Source organism: Peromyscus eremicus, chromosome 2, assembly GCF_949786415.1.
Source record: "Peromyscus eremicus chromosome 2, PerEre_H2_v1, whole genome shotgun sequence".
Classification (NCBI taxonomy): Eukaryota; Metazoa; Chordata; class Mammalia; order Rodentia; family Cricetidae; genus Peromyscus; species Peromyscus eremicus.
Genome location: NC_081417.1, coordinates 39,274,148 through 39,291,949, shown reverse-complemented (window position 1 = coordinate 39,291,949; position 17,802 = coordinate 39,274,148).

The window sequence follows — 17,802 nt, the reverse complement described above, 5'->3', positions numbered from 1 at the left end:
GAGGAGCTGGACTCAGGTTTGCACAGTAAACACTTTACTCACAGACCCATCTCCTTGTCCCTATTCTCTTACAGTTCTGCAGGCTGAGGAAGTCTGAACTCAAGGTACAAGCTAGTTCTCTCCAACAGCTGGGGGATGGTCCATTTCGCTTTTTCCAGTGTCTAGTGTTCGTCTGCCTCTGTCTTCACAAGGCCTTTCCTTTCTGTTTCTCCGCTTCTCCTTTTCTCCCTATAAGGACACCTGTCACGAGATTTAGAGCTCCCATAGATATTCTGGGACTGTCTCATTTGCGGATCCCTTTGAGGGCCACCATCCAGCCTAGTAAGTCACTTGTATTTTGAATGGATTTTGATGTCTGTGTGGTCTCATAATTCCATACATTAGTCATTTGGAAAGTATTAGTTCATTGATTTGTGCAGATCTTTCTAATGTTGATTCATTTCATTGAAAAACATTTTCAAAACCACTGAGTTAATATCACTGAATGTATCAACTAACTTCTCTTGGTGGGGTGTAGGGAGCAGACAGGATCATGGTGGCAAGATTTTCCAAAACACTAAGTTTTGCGTGAAAGCCTGAGGATTATCTGCCATCGCCAACAAACACATTATTTTCCTTGATGTAACAGCTTCCTTTGTTCATTTTCAAGAAAATATTTGCTCAATTCTAGTTGGCAAATGCCATCTTCTGCCAGTCATCCTTTCAAGTGAATACGGGGTGTTACGCTGTGGTAGTTAGTTCAGCTCTGCCCACAATTACATGAGGTTTTTTCCTGCAGTCATGTGACTTTAGTATTTAGCAGAAGTATTTTCTGTGTATGCCCTCTTTTGTCATACAGAATACTAAGAATGAGGTTAAAAAATTAATGATTAACACTGCTCTATCAGCAACTTTCTGTTTCCCTTTCTTTCTCCCTTCCTTTGTTCCTTCGTTCCTCCCTCCCTCCCTTCCTTTCTTTTTTAAGATAGTGGTGCTAAGAATTGAAATCAGGGCCTCATATACATCAGGCAAGTGCTTAGCTTCTGAGCTTTAGGCCTAATACCTACCTTTAAAAATGTTTATTTCATTTTTAGTGGTGTGTGTGTGTGTGTGTGTGTGTGTGTGTGTGTGATCTGTATGTCTGTGTGTGTCCAAGTTCACACACCCGCTCGAATTTGCTTGCTTGCTTGTGAGTATGTGCACGAGTTCATGTGTCGCTGGAGGCCACAAGAAGGTATCAGATCCCCTCGAGCTGGAGATGAAGGTTATGGGAAGCCACCGGACCTGAGGATCTGAGTGCTGGGAACTGAACTTGGATAGTATGTGCTCTGAACTGCTGACCATCTCTCTCACCCCGGTGTCTGCCCTTTTTATGGTGGATGTGGCCAGGAGGGGTGCCCTGGCTGCTAACTCAGCGGTACCATTGCCTTGACTCTTGCAGGGGACCAGTAATTCTCACCGCTGTGGTTTTACCATCAGCGCAGATGTAACACAGTGCAGCGGGCAAACAACATCCCAGAATTACCGAATCTTAGAATTACTAAAAGAAAGACTGCACAGGCTCCCTGAAGAGATCTTAGGGCCTTCCAGAAGTTTGTGACTATGTTTTGAAAATTGCTTAGCATTATAGTGTTTGGTTTAGAACTAAATCGTGTGCTGTTTGTTGTTTTATTTTTTACAACTGTGTGTGTTTTTATGTCACAAACAGGGCTGCTGTCTTAGAAATAAAGTAGAGACTCAGATCTGGTGGCTAATGGTTACAATCCCAGCGCTTGGGAGGCGGAGGCGGAGGACTGCTGAGAGATTAAGGCCTGTTCCAACTACAGAGTGAGACCCTGGATATTGTTTTGTTTTAAGGAAAAGCAACTAAGATCTATGCATATTTCTAAAAATTTAAAAGAAGAGCTTGGCACAGGTGGGCTTAAAAAGAAAAGCAGCAGTGTTCTGTCTTATTGTCCCTCTGAGCAGGGTTTTAACACAAAATACTTCTGATTGCAGAAAAATCTCAAACATATGAAACGTAGTCTGAAGTATATAATTAACCTCTGTAAACTTATGGCGCTGTTAACGATGATCCAAATATAGCTGCTTCTGATTTCAGCCAATTACCCTCCCCACTCCCTGCTCCTTACACACGTCATTTTGAAACAAACCCAGACATTAGTTGTTTTCACCCACGTTTAAGCATCATCTGTATATTCTAGACTCTTAAAGAAATAGTACCACATTTAGAAAGTCATTTATTCTTAATGTCACTGGATAGATATCCGGTCATGTTCAGATGTCTCCAACTGCCTCATATTTTATGAGTTTTTTAGTCTGATCAATAGCCAAATAAAACCAGATAATACAAGCAATAGCTCCTTGTAAGTCTTTTACTTTTATTCACTGCCTTTCTTTTCTCTTTACAATTTGCATAATGAAGAAACAGGGTCATTTGACCCGAATTTTCCACCAACTGTTTCTGCTCATATCCCTATGTCATTTACCTTTGCTTGTGACCCTGTTTCCTATAAAACGGCAGATAAATCTAGAGACATAATGAGATTTAGGTTCAAATATTTTGGAAAGAGTATTTATAATTGATGTTTTATCCGATTAGGAAGCAGAGATGTTCAGTCAGCCGTCCGTTTATGATGTTAGTAGCCATTGGTGATCACTATGTACACACAATAATTCCTAAATTAATTTAATGGAAAGGGTCCTTTTGGGGTGCCTGTGATTGGGCCGAGGGCCTCACGTATCCTAAGCAATGCTTTGCCACTGAATTCTACCCAGCCTGTCTCTCTCCTTCATCCACTAGCTGCAATTCTTTTATGAACACAAACTCTCTTGATGACACTTTCTTCATGCAGCTACCTTGGGCTGCACTTCTTACTAGAAAGGCAGAATGAATGCTTGGTTCCACTTTTTTTTTTTAAGTTTTCAAAAACCAGTATTAGTTCCTTAATACCACTGGAAATTAATTTCTTAATTATTTTCTACATTTCTTAGCATCTTTATAAACTTCTGAATTTATTCATTTGTCAGAGACCAGGTCTTATGTAACCTTGGAGCTGTCCTTGGATTCTTAACCTTCCTGTTTTCACCCCCCAAGTGCTGAGATTTCAGATTGGCTCCAAGTACCCAGCTAAAATGCCTGGTTGTACGACATCAAGGTAGTTATGTATTTTTTCCTTCCTTCCTTCCTTCCTTCCTTTCTTCCTTCCTTCCTTCCCTCCCTCCCTCCCTCCCTCCCTCCCTCCTCCCTCCCTTCCTTTTTCCTTCCTTTTTTTTTTTTTTTTTTTTTGTTGGTTGGTTGGTTGGTTGGTTGGTTGGTTTTCTCAAGACAGGGTTTCTCTGCAGAGCCCTGGCTGTCTTGGAACTCACTCTGTAGCCCAGGCTGGCCTTGAACTCACACAGATCCACCTGCCTCTGCCTCCCGAGAGCTGGGATTAAAGGCGTGTACCCGGCACGTTTCCTTACCCTATAGGACAAACAAGTTTTCAGTGGGATAGTAACACTGTCACCACTAACGTGATTACTTAAATAGGACTTAATTAGTGTGCATCTTACTTTATTTTTGGCAATCTTACTATTTTACACTTACTGCAACTCACATGTAGACCAGGCTAGCCTTCAACTCATGACAGTCCTCCTGCCTCTGCCTCCTGAGTTGGCAGAGATTACCGTCATATACTACCGTGAGCAGCCTATTTTTAAGCCATTTGAAATAACCCTTTTATCAGGTCTGCCAGAACATGTACCAAGGATGCAGTCCCATGAGGAGAATTCTGAGTGCTTGTGAGAAAACTCCTAGAAAACAAAACAAGTCTCATAACCTCAGTTTCTTCAAAAACATGGAACTGTTCTTGGAATGGGCTTTTGTGCCCCTCCCAGGTGCCCTGGATGGGGTGAGTGAACTTCAGATTATTTATTACAGCTGGCTGTAGCAGTGGTTCTCACCCTTCCTAATGCTGTGACTCTTGAATACAATTCCTCATTGTTTGTGACTCACCCAACCATAAAATTATTTTCATTGCTACTTTATAACTTTAATTTTGATACTGTTCTGAATCATAATGTAAATATCTGTGTTTTCCAGTGGTCTTAGCCGACCCCTGCGAAAGGGTCATTTGACCGTCAAGGGTTGTGACTCACAGGTTGAGAACCACTGGGCTGAATTATTTGTTTATCTGCCTCTATGGAAAAACATGTTTTGTTTTTTTTGCCACGTGTGCTTGTCTGCCATGTGAGACTTGCCCCTGTGATTGTACGGTTTACTCATGTGACTCCTCTTCACACTCACTCGAGTATAAATTGTCTGATGCTCTGAATAAAGTTGCTATTGCATAAGACTTTGGCCCTTCTCATTTATCCGCTCCATTCTTCCAGTCCACATTGTCGTTCTAGAGCGGTAAACAAAGTCCATTCGGAAAAAAATAAAATAAAATAAAAAATAAATTAAAAAAAAAAAAGAATTTGAAATGGAATCATTCTTAATCCTTTCTTCTTTTAGTTCCCAGTATATTTTCCATATATTGAGACAGTAAGTTTATATACTTATGTAAGTTTTGCACCTATCTGCATTTTATTTATTTAAGATTCATTTTTATTTATCTCTGTGTGACTGCATCTGTGTGTCAAGTGTGTGCAGGTGCCCTCAGAAGCCAGAAGAGGGCATCAGATCTCCTAGAACTGGAGTTCCAGGTGGTTGTGAGCTATCCAGCGCTGGGACTGAACTCAGAATCTTTGGAAGGGCCCCCAAGCGCTCTTAACCACCGAGCCATCTTTCCAGCTCCTGTAAATACCTTTAAGCAGAAAATTATAGCCTGTTAAATGGCTTAGAAGGCTAAGGCACTTGCTGCCAAGCCAGATGACCTGCATTTTATCCCCAAGGCACACATGATAGAGGGAGGGAATTGACTCCCCAGAGTTGTTCTCTGATTACCACGTGAATGTCATGGCACTCTTAGAGGCCCACATGCATACGTATACACACATGAAATAAATATACTTTAAAAAAAAAACATACAGCCGGGTGGTGGTGGCGCACACCTTTAATCCCAGCACTCAGGAGGCAGAGCCAGGTAGATCTCTGTGAGTTCCAGGCCAGCCTGGTCTACAGAGCGAGATCTAGGACAGGCACCAAAACTATGCAGAGAAACCTTGTCTCAAAAAACAAAAAAAACCAAACCAAAACAAAACAAAACAAAAAAACAAACATACAATTACATACAATTATAATAGATACAGCTTGAACTTTACCCTTCTCCCTCAACGAAGAAAGCTCAGCATTTTGATAGTTCTGCTTGTCATCTTATGATTCCTTTATTTAATAACCTTTACTTCTTGTCCTAGATACAACAGATGGTAGGCCCAAAAAGGTTGTTTTTGTTTTTTTGTTTTGTTTTTGGTTTTTCGAGACAGGGTTTCTCTGTGTAGCTTTGCGCCTTTCCTGGAACTCACTTGGTAGCCCAGGCTGGCCTCGAACTCACAGAGATCCGCCTTTCTCTGCCTCCCGAGTGCTGGGATTAAAGGCGTGCGCCACCACCGCCCGGCCCAGAAAGGTTTTTTTAATTTAATTCATATACCTACTGTGCCATGGAGTGTTACATACTTAGTAGGTAATCAATATTTGCTTAGTTAAATTGAAATTTTATTATATTGTTAGCTAAATGAAATGTTAGTTTGCAGTAAGTGGTAGCATTCACTAAGTCAACTAGAAATATATTAACAATAATTAATATCCAACCAGGAATTTAGAATCAGGAACCATGTATGGTGATACATGTCTATAATCCAAGAACTTGGGGGGCTGAGGTAGAAGTATCAAGAGTTCAAGTCCTGGGATAGATAGTGAGACCCTGTCTCAAAACACATTGCAAAAAAGAAATTACAATTAAGAATAGTTGATTCTGCCGGGCAGTGGTGGTGCACGACTTTAATTCCAGCACTTGGGAGCCAGAGGCAGATGGATCTCTGTGAGTTCAAGGACAGCCTGGGCTACAGAGTGAGTTCTAGGACAGGCTCCAAAGCTACACAGAGAAACCCTGTCTCGAAAAACCAAAAAAAAAAAAAAAAAAAGAAAGAAAGAAAGAAAGAAAAAAATAGTTGATTCTTTTCTCTTCCTTTTCTGTAAATGGCTCTGAGTAACAATACTCATCTTCTATTACCTCATTGTATCATTAAAAGATATGTCACTGTGATTCAAATTTGGGAGGAAGAGAGAAACATTACAGGGAAAGAAAGCTTGAGGTTGTTATTTTTAAAATTAGGTAAGATGTAAAATCTTGGGACTTAAATTCACAAGAGCTCAAACTAGAAAAAATAAATAAACTTCACCTATTGTGCCAAATCTGCTGACTCATAAGAAACATGGTGGAAAGTAGTTTTCCCTGCTGCCATGCAAAAGGATACCTACTCATAAACATTGGGTGGTTGTGTCGGTCGTCTGTCTCTATTAATAAAGTCTGACTATACAGCATTTAAAAAGGAAGATGAGTAACAGTTAACTGTGAATTAAAGCTACTGGCCATATCATAGAAATCATTTTAGACAAAGTTAAACTCAAGGGGTCTACCCTAAATTCTAGTGCCATATAAAACTACTCAGTGCATCATAAACACAGCACATTCCTGCATATAAGATTAATAGAGAAGAACTGACTTCTCAGGGTTAGGGCACAGATTCAGGTGGATGTCAAATTTAAAGATTTATGTTTCCTCCTAAGAGCAATATCTAATTGTTTATCAAATTTTATTTCCTCTAGGCCACTGCTAAATGGAGCTAGAATATAATATCTCAGTAATTCTATTTATAGAATTCAGTCTCTTCACTGTAACAGTAAAATTTATGTAAATCGGCATACATTTAAAGCAGTGCACATGTATCATTTATATAGAAATTACTGGAATAATAGGAAATCACATCAAGAAAACTGTATTTTCAGAATTCTTTCTTCACAAAGTTTTCTGGATCTTTTTATTGAGCTGCTTTTACAACCTGCTTAAAAGCTTGGGATCTGAAACCAGTACCTGGGTTTGGATCCCAGCCACACTTGATGACCTTTGGGCAAGGTATTTTGATTTTCTGAAGTTTCTTTGCCTAAAGATTGGGACTGGTCATTGAACTTGGCCCATAGGGGTACTGTGAGGATCAAATGAATTAACATCTACAAAGTGCTTGGAGGGCCTGCACAGAAATACTGTGTTAATGTTTGCCATCATTATTATGACAGTTGTAGTTAAGACTATCAGCAATTACTGCTAAGAATGCAAATTGTGACATTGTTGTGCAGAAATATTTTATTATCTGTTTCATTAGGAAATTGTGATGTGGCTTAAACATGCTGGAGTCAAATGGTTTCCCAGGAAAATACATTCAAATGAACGCTAAGATTTATATGGAAAAGTCATTTTATATTGATCTATTTTCTCCAACAAATATCTGGCTTCATGGTTTGTAAAAGAGTATGCTACGGACTGTGGGAATGGGAGGATGACTCACATCTGGTGGTTGATGACAGTTGTCTAAGAGAGGGTAAATAATGGCGGGCACTGAGGTGGAAGGCAAGCGATGTAGTTAAAATGTTGATAGGAATGAGGAAACTTCCTGAAGGTGCTTGTATTTGAATTATAGCTTGAAGGCTGAGCAAGACTTTCACCCGCAGAGAAATGAGAACTATGCTGTATATAAAGGAAAGGTGTGTCTTGCTTGGAGCCTGCTGTTCATGCAAGAGGAACAGAGTTCCATCACGGTAAGAATACAGAAGACAAGAGGATTCCTTTCTCAGCCCTCAGTGGGATGTCGCTAAGGTCTTTCTTCCTTTGTTCCTTTCCTTTTTCTGTGATGAAGTCTTGCAGTTTTGCCCATGCTGTGACTCCTGGGGTCATGTTATCCTCTTGCCTTTCAGCCTCCCATAGAGCTGGACTATAGGTACACAGCCCTGCCCTCAGCTAACGGGTGTGCTTTCTTAAAAACAACTTTTAGATTTATTTTATTTCATGTGTATAATTGTTTTGTCTGCATGTGTATCTGTGCACCGTGTGTGTGTGTGTGTGTGTGTGTGTGTGTGTGTGTGTGTGTGTGTGTATGTGTACGGTACCTGTGGAAGTCGAAGAAGGCATCAGATACCCTGGAACTGGAGTTACAGTTGGTTGTGAGGCACCATGTGGGCACTGGGAATCAAATCTGGGTCCTCTGCAAAAACAAGTACTCTTAATTGCTGAGCCATATTCTGCCCCTTGTCTGTCTGTCTGTTTATCTATCTATCTATCTATCTATCTATCTATTTATCTATCTCTTAATTACTTTGAGACAAGTTCTCATTCTAGGGCCAAGGCAGAACTAGACTTGATGATCCTTCTGCATCAACCTCCTGAGTGCTAGGATCACAGCTGTATGTTGCCATCTGTGGCAGGTTTTGCACCCCCTCCCCACCACACACACTTTTTTTTAAAGCAAGGTAAAACATAAAAATACAAAATTAACCATTCTAATACAATTCAACAACATTTAGTATGTTCATAATGTTTTATATATATATATATTTTTTTTTTTTCTTTTTCTTTTTTTTTTTTTGAGACAGGGTTTCTCTGTGTAGTTTTGGTGCCTGTCCTGGCTCTCACTCTGTAGACCAGGCTGGCCTCGAACTCACAGAGATCCGCCTGGCTCTGCCTCCCGAGTGCTAGGATTAAAGCCTTGTGCCGCCATCCACCCACCCCCCATTTTTTTTTTTTTTAATAACATATACTTACCTCTTTTGCTACTGTTTCTAGTGATTTTCATGTCATTTCATTTGCATAACGTAGATATGTGTTTCCAGAAGTCTGGGCTCATTTTCTTTGTCGGAAGGGATTTCTTGAACTTTCCTGTGTGCGTCTGTTGGCTATGAATTCTTTCAGCTTTTATGTCTCTGTGTTCATGGAACTTGTGAGATTTGAGTTTGGCTTTCTTCAGATTTGGGGCAGTGTCCGCCACCGTTGCTGTAAATGTCGTCTCTGATCCCCTTCCCCGTGTCATCGTGTGCAGGGGATCTAATTGTAGATATCCCCTCTTTAATCTTTTTTTTTTTAATTTTAATTCCTTTTTCTCCACGTAGTTCATTTTAGGAAGTGTCTCCTCTCTAAGTACCTGCTAATCCAAGTCACTGCTATTTGTCCTGTTTCCGTTCTAAAAGTTAGACACTGAAATTTATTCCTTCCTTTTTTCTACTGAAAGTTTTATCTCTGTTACCATTATAAACTATCTTAATATCCTATTCCGTTAATTCTCACATCTGTGCCAGTGTGGCTCTGTGTCAGCGATTGGCTTTTCTCATCATGGTGAGTTATACTTTTGTTTCTTTTGCATGTCTTATAATACTGGATGTCAGATATTTAATATTGACTATTGAATGTCGGCTATTGTAAATTTTGTTTTCGTGTGTGCTAGCTATTTGTATCTTCATATAATTGTGCTTGAATTTAATGGGCTGTGGAGGTAAACAATGGAAAGCAGCTTGTTCATTCACACCATACTACTATGATTTGCTTTTTTGGTTTTTTTTTTCCTTTTTCTGTCCTTTTTTTTTTTTTTTCTTTTTGGTTTTTCGAGATAGTGTTTCTCTGTGTAGCTTTTTTTTTTTTTTTTTCCTTTTTTTCTTTTTTGGTTTTTCGAGACAGGGTTTCTCTGTGTAGCTTTGCGCCTTTCCTGGAACTCACTCGGTAGCCCAGGCTGGCCTCGAACTCACAGAGATCCGCCTGCCTCTGCCTCCCGAGTGCTGGGACTAAAGGCGTGCGCCACCACCGCCCGGCCTCTGTGTAGCTTTGCACCTTTCCTGGAACTCACTCTGTAGCCCAGGCTGGCCTCGAACTCACAGAGATCCGCCTGCCTCTGCCTCCCGAGTGCTGGGATTAAAGGCGTGCGCCGCCGCCGCCACCACCACCACCACCCGGCCTATGATTTGTTTTTAAAAAATTAGAACCAAACAGCATTTAGATCAGGGCTAACTCCTCCCTAGAACTAAGGCAAGACTGTTCTGAGCCTCTGCCCAGCTGAGCAGGGAGGTTTCTAGGTGGGCTGATAGAGCAGCCACTATTCCTGGCTCTCTGAGTGTCCAGTAGGTCTGTGATGCTTTCAGTTGCTGTGTTCAGTCCGAGCCCTCACAGTCTCCTCACACGCTTGTATCATCAGTACTGTGAAGTTCTCCAGGACCTCTGGGGCTCTTTGTGCAGTTAACTGGCTCTCATGCTTTGTCCTGTGAGCTCCACACATTCTCCCCAATTGATGTTTCTCCTTCCTCAACTCCAGGAGGGTGCTTGAATGTCCCTACTGGCCTGTGAGGTCTCAGAGCACAGTAAGCTGGTGTAAGCCCTGCTTGGTTTTTTTCTCTGAAGGATTGCCTGATATTAGCATCTTGGAAACTACTAGTTTAGATATATTATCTGGTCTTTTTCTGGTTGGCTCATGCAGGAGGGGCAACCTGGTCCTTGTTACCCTATAGTAGCTAGATTCAGAAGCTCCCAAAGCTCCACTTTTAAGGGCCACCTTGCATTTTGATAAGAGGAAAACTTCTAGAGTTTGTACTTGATAGCCCTTCTACACTCACGCTCTAAATGGAAGGTGACTGCTGTTAGGTTTGCTTGTTTAATACTTCTTAAACCTCCAGAACATTCTAACAGTTTGTTGTTAATAGTGATTTATAGATTATTTGAACCAGGCGTCCTTCAGAGCCCAGAAGACTCCTTGTAAAGTCCCAGTGACATTTTCAAAGCACAGGGGGCCACTGACAGGTTGCAAACCAATTTTCACTCTTGCTTGGTAGCTGGCTCCACTTCTGTTGTGTGGGTGAGACTGCAGTTAAGGAAATGTACTAACCACCGTAATAGTAGTAGTGCTCCCTAAAAGGGGAACTGTAAACTGAACGTTCATCTCTGGAATGGTCAAAACCATCCTGATCCAACTCTGAGACATGTTATGTGATTTGCATTTTAGCCTTGAGGATTTCGTTGAAATTGAAAGAGGAAGCCATCAGTATCTTACTTGCATGGGGGGATGAAAAGATCAGAAGTTGAATTACGGCAAGGGAAAGCAAGAGCTTGAAGAATGTTGACAATAAACATAGACTGACCCATGCTTTTTGAGAATCTGTGATGGCTACGTCACTTGTTCGGGTAATGGAGAGAAAGAGTGGATAGAGTATTTTCCTTCTTTGCTGGGTGAGCTGCACACCTTTAATTCCAGCACTGGGGGGGGGGGGGCAGAGGCAGGCGGATCTCTGTGAGTTCGAGACCAGCCTGGTTCCAGGACAGCCAGGGTTATGTAGAGAGACCCAGTCTCAAAACAAACAAACAAACAAACAAACAAACAAACACTAAAGAAAACCCAAGCTATTTTCCTTTTTTGTGCTCTGGCCATAGGACCCAAGGCCTTGCACGCTACCACTGAGGTGTATATATATTCATAGCTCCTGCTTTTTATTTTTTATTATCTCCATGAATCTCAAGGATTTAGTCTTCAAAACAAGTCCGATTTAATAACTACCTATCTTCTCAATTTTATATGAGCCAAGCACATAATATTGCCACTCTTAGCTTTTGGTTAGTGTGATATGGCTAGTGTTTCAGTATCATACTATTTTAATAATGATAACTAGAGAATCTTGTTGCTGGTAACTTGAAAAGCCGAATTGTAGTTGGATATCGAATTTTAGTTAGGTTTCTTGAGATACTGAAAACCAGATTTTCTGCCTGAATGTTCTGGGGTCTGGGGACATTGTGGTTTTGGAGATAAACGTTCTGAGAAACAGAACAGTAAAAGGCAGTTCAGCTAAGTACCATGTTGAACACCACAGCAGTTATCATCCTAGACCTGTGATCTAGGTAATTGTATCAGGACAAAGAAGAGGCTACTCCGGGCTGAGACAGCATAGGACTGTTAGCTACATGCTGTGGGTATCATCAAGGAGCCAGTCTGTCAGTGACTGATGTATATACAAGAGAAAAGCTGGGGGTTTGCTAGAAAGCAGATCAGGGTCAGTGAAGACCCTGAGTTCTCTGAATTTGTACTTTTTTCAAAGATGGCAGTAAAAATCAGGGAAAGTCATTGAAGAGACTCAGAGCTGGTTAAAGTTGAGGATCTAGGGACTTCTGTGGAGAAGATGGGACAAAGGTTTGATCTTGGACAAGTGTGTCTTTGTTATTATTACACACAGGATCTTCGGGAAACAGCCTGAATGGAGCGATGCCATGCCATAGATCCCAGAAGCGGTTTGGTTTGGTTTGGTTCTGTTTTTAAGTCTGACTTATTTTATGAACACTGATGGTCCATTCCTTCTGTTCCTTCATAGAGTTGGGCCTAGGAAGACAAACTCTGGAAGGTCATTTAGACAGTATGAGGCCACCTTCATTTTACTGATATGTAAATTGAGGGCTTTGTATTTTGTGACTTCCCTGTAGGACACTGAGTGTGGCTGGCCTCTTGCATTCATTTCTGAAGTCCTCTACACAGTAGGGGTTACTGTGTGTCAGTTTCTACTTTTTTTGGTAAAGTGAGTCCCGTTTTCCCCTGCTTTTTTTTTTTTTAATTGCTATCAATCAAATGAGTTGATTCATGTCATTTTCAAACTTAGATAGATGCTTTCATAGTTAAAACAGTTCAAGGACCCTTGCTTTCTTCTCTCCCTATATCTAATCATAAACCATGAAGCAACACATTATAGACATTCATGTCCAAAAAAAAAAAAAAAAGAAAGAAAAAAAAAGAAAAGAGAGAAAGAAAGAAAGGAAAGACCTGAGGGAGGGAGCCCTTGCCTTGCTTGCAGGAGGCCCTAGATTCAATCCCCAGCACTGAAAAATAAATGCAACTTACAGATCCTAATTGGCATTTACTTTGCTGATCTAGACTTGAGCCACACTTACTCCATAAAAGGAGTGTTCTTCCCAGTGAGCCCAGCAAAAGAGGTTGTTTTTACAGCCAGAGCAGCCCTGAAAAAGGGGAATCGTAGAAAAAGGGGGTTCGTTATTAGTCAAGTTGCTTTCCTAATACTGTAGGGACAGGGAAACCAAAGACAGAAAAGTAACTGATTGGTTAACAGCAGATTTCTTAAGGTTAATTTTTGTAACAACTAAAGGGTTTAAATGAAGGATTATTGGCCTATTCAGAAAATTTCTGTATCTTTCATTTTCCTGTCGGAGAAGGTGAGATAATTTTAGTGCCGTGGGACTTCAGTGAGTGTATTTTGATTTTCAGTCCAAACTGTTGGTGCCTAGTACAGGAGCTGAGTCTAAGACAGGTCTCCCGAAGGTCTTATTTATGCCAAATTTGGCTTGAGTTTGACAGGTCTGCCCTCTTAAATGTTCCTGAGAGAGGGGGAATGGTTATAATTTAAGCTGGGGGTGAGGAGTCTTACCTGTGGTCGGTGCCCATAATTCCTTCCCTCCTCACTACCCAGGGTCTCAAGAAGCCGAGGGTGCCCTTGAACTAGCTGTGTAGCAGAGAAAGACCTTGAATGTCTGATCCCTTTGCTCCCAACTCCAAGTTTGCTTCATCCATCCATCCATCCATCCATCCATCCATCCATCCATCCATCGGCAGGGTCACATGGAGTCCAGTTGGGCTTTGAACTCACTCTGTAGTCAAGCCTGCCTCAGCCTCTCAAGTGCTGATTGCAGATTGAGTGCGACACCATGCACCCATGCACTCCCCCTCCCCCCTTATAATTTTTTAAAGGAAACAGGAGGGCCTGAGATGAAGGTTGATTACGGAATTGTTTTCTTTGCCCCTCTGAATACCCTTCCGAGAGACTCTTTGCATGTGGAACAAAGAATGTGTGTGTGACTCCCCCCTTGACTGGGTAGCTGAGTGAGCCTTGCTGTGTCACTCTTCAGAGCTCACCTTAGCTGGACCCTGGAGAAAGAGCATTGTCTTTTCCACCGCAAGCCTCTTCACTTTAAGCCTGCAGGACTTTCTTCTCTTCCCTCTTCCTGTGTCCCTCCCTTCCGTCCCCACCGCCCTCCATCCCCAGGTTCAACCCCCGCTCAGGGGGAAGGGAGGGAGCGTCAGGCTTTATTTACTTGGGACCTCTCGGGATGCGGTCTGCGGAAACCTTTGTCAGGCGCCAGGTGACTGGCGGGGGCAGGTCACGGATGTGGGCGGGGCTCCCGGCGCCCTGGGGGCAAGTGTCGCGGCCGGCCGGGCTAGGGTGGCGCAGCCGGGTGGCGCTTGCAGCTTGCCACGCGCAAGGGCCGGGTTCCCGGAGGTGAGCATGCACCCGGTGGGCGTCGGGTGGGCCGGGTGGCCGCAGGTGTGTCCCGGGAGTGGGGCGGGGCGGGAGGGCGAGTGGGCGGGCCCTCGCGGGACTGGACGCAGACCAGTCCCCAGTCCCGCTGGAGCTGCGGCTCTGGCCGCCGCACTTGCTCCGGAGGGAGGAGGCTCGAGTGGTTCCACACGCGCCCTTCACAAGCCCCCGGGAACCTCAGGTAGTGTACAGTCTTTGTGTTCCTTAAAATGCACGGCTGGTGCTTGGTTCAGGACTTTGACTTGGGGTCGCCCGCCGGCACGGAAAGGTTGCCGCTAGTAAGGGACTGTTGGAGGTCGCCAGGGTTCCAGTAGGGAGCATGACTTGGGAGATTAGCGCGCAGGCTTCTTAATTGGAATACCTGAGCTCCGGTATACTTATTAACCAAAAAACTTGAGCGGTTTGCTCAGCTTCTGTGCGCCGTGGATTTCAGGTATGTCCGATGATGGTGCTGGTACTTGTAATCTTCCTGGATTGTTGTGAAGACTGGGTTAATACTAGTGCCTGGCAACGAATGTTGGTTATTTTCGCTCTGCATTCTGATGAGCATGAATCTCTAAGGTTGTCATTTCTGGGAATCGACGCCTCTCCTCAGAGCTGTTGTCTGAAGTGCTTGGGAGCCCTCTGAGACAGTGTTTGTGAACTGAGAACTGAAGGTTCTTTTCTCTAGTACTGATGAGGGTAGTCTGATCATCACTTTGTTTGAAATCAGTTCCTCCCTAAACGTGACAAACACCTCCTTTTTTCTTCTGTTGTGGTGCTTGGGATGGAACACCACCCCCAGTCCCCAGCACATGTCTGCCCATGAACTAAACTACACCCCGGTACTCACAAACCTTAGTTTTGAAGACTATTCTAAAGGAAGGATGGAATAAGATACTTTTTAGGGTGAGTGTAACCTCATTTTGAGAGTCGAGGTAGATTTGTTAAAAACCAATTCTTATAACTTGATGCAAAACTTGTGTTGTTTGCGGTGAATGCATATTTTGTACTATACTATTGCAAGAATGCGTAAACCAGAGTACTCAAAATACGTAAGCAGACATCATCTGAGCAATAGCTTGCCACATAGAAGCAGGATTGAAAGAGTTGGGGCAGACAGATGTGGTTACAAGAGTGGGCTTGTAACCTTTGCACCCAGGAGCCAGAGACAGGGAAAATTCAAGGCCAGCCTGGGCTTCATAGTTAGTTCAAAGCTAGACCTGTCTCCAAAAAAAAAAAAAAAGGGGGGGGGGGGCAAGAGAAAAAAAATCTGAAAAGTCAGTCGTCAGTCCTGCTGGTCTTTACAGATAAGGATGTGTCTAAAGACCTAGAACCGATGAACGGCGGAGCTTAGATCTCAGCTCTGCTGATCAACAAATTATAAAAGCAAAGGAAGATGTTACTTAGCGTTTTCATGGGAGTTACTGTTTTTATTTTTGACAGTTTTATGGTGCTGTGAGTTCCTTCGCTCAGCAACATCCTGCTTGGTAGCTTAATTGCATGATTCATAATCATTCTTCAGCACCTTTGATTTAAATCACAAGTCTGGAAGTTGCTGCATCAATTATTGCTTTGAGAACCAGATGATTGTCTTGAGCTTTGTACAAACATGTCCAACAGTGCTTTGCTGTTGTTTCTCTGTGTGCAGAAGGGATAACCAGCGTAAATAAACTGACCTCGTTGACAGTTTGTTATCAGTGTGTCATGGGTGAAGTTTTCTCAGATTGGGTAGGAGACCGCCAGGAAGTGGCGATACCCAGAATGCTAGCCCTGAAATGTGAATGGAGAGGTTGTGTGGCAACGGAGCTGCTCACTTCAAAGGCTTTCAGAGTAAAATTGTTTTGAGATACTGGTGTGTTGGTTGCTGATTTCTGCGCGTTGCTCACTCCCTCACCTCTGGGTATTTGTTCAGAAGTTTCCTTCTTATTTAAAACTGCACACAACTGCACACTTCCTATAACATATACTTACCTGTTTATCTAATTGCTCATCTGTCTGCCACTAGAGGCTCCATGTGGCCAAGGCTGCTTACACTTGTGTTCCCTGCTCTATTCCGAGTGCCAAAGACAGTGGATGTGCAGCTTTGAACCGATAACCTCCAGCACAACTAATAGTCACTTCAGCTAGTGCACGACTCCTTGCCTTGCCTGCCCCTCCCCTCTGCCTTCAGTCACTTCCTTGTTGCGGAGGAGTAAAACTTGGAGGCAATGTTTAATTCCCCCATACCTTGCACTTCACAGGCGAATAGCAACTAAGTTTTTTCCACCTTTTTTGTTGTTCTAACAGGCCACTCCCACTGTTGTTAAGTCCTCTTCTGTTCCATCTCCAACAGCTACAGGCTTGCAGTTCCCCTTTTCAAAGGCTTTCACTTCTGCAGCTTGGGAAGCCAAGTGGTTATTCATCTTCCTCCGACATGGTGATCTCAAATGCACCGTTTCGGCCTCTGTGCCCTACAGATAGATAAAAACAGTGATCCCGACTTAGGCTTTTAAATATGAAGGTTCTAGGGGCAATGCTTTGTAAAATCCCAAGGTGAGTATTGATTGCTTCCTGATAGTTGTTTTTGTTAATGACTTGGCAGCTTTCCTCAGTGTGAGCGGGCATTCAGAAAAACTGACCTAGTAGCTAGCTATTCCTTGGTTGCGCAGAAGACCTCTGCTGCTCTCTCTTTAAAGTGCCCCACCCCCACCCTGCCCATGCCACAGCACCCCCACATTCTGGATGAGTTTAGTTGGAGTTGGTTTACCCTTTGTCAGGGTTCTGGTGGTCGCTTTCCCAGAAATTGATCAGTCTTCTTTGACTTGTGATTCTTTTAGTGTTTTTCTTTTAATCTGCTGCTGCATCTAAACAGTACATGAGAAGTATGCATGCGAAATTTCCATATTTTCCTTCTTTACATTTTTTCCAGTTACCTTTAAAGGAAGCATGAGGCCGGTGTATCTGCTTTTTGAGTAAGTGTGAATTCAAGTTCTAATAGACCTTCAAATCGTTAAAGATGGACCATCACAGATTGTTTTGAGAGTAGGGTCTTAGAAAGATGGCAGGGAAATTGAATAGGAAGGAAAAATGATAGAGATGAAAACATTGTGTTCAGGTTTTTAAGGGAGTGGGTGTAGGTAGAGCAGTATACTTTGGTGCATACGAGGCAGGCAGATGTTTTTAAAAATATATACATAATGCTAACCTCACTCAGGAAGTTGTCAGGACATCTGCAGCTTTGGATTTTCTTGTGGAGTATTATTCCTAAACTGTGTTTTGTTTTTATATCTCCGGGCACACATAGTCCTGTTTCTCTGCTTTGTTTTCTGAGCTGGGTGGGATAGAACATTCTCTTCTTCTGTTTGGCTCTGACTTCATGCAACGTAATTTCTCTGTCTGTCTCCTCCCCACCCTCAGATATGGTCTCTGTGTAGTCTGGGGTGGCCTTGAAGTTCCCGTCCTCCTGCCTCCGCCTCTTTGAGGGCCTGCCTGGCTTTGTTGTATTTAATCTTAAAATATGCTCACACCTCTTTCTTAGTTTGTTTTCCTGTATGTGTGGAGAAGATACATCCCAGAGTTTTTATGTTATTGGAGGAGTGTGC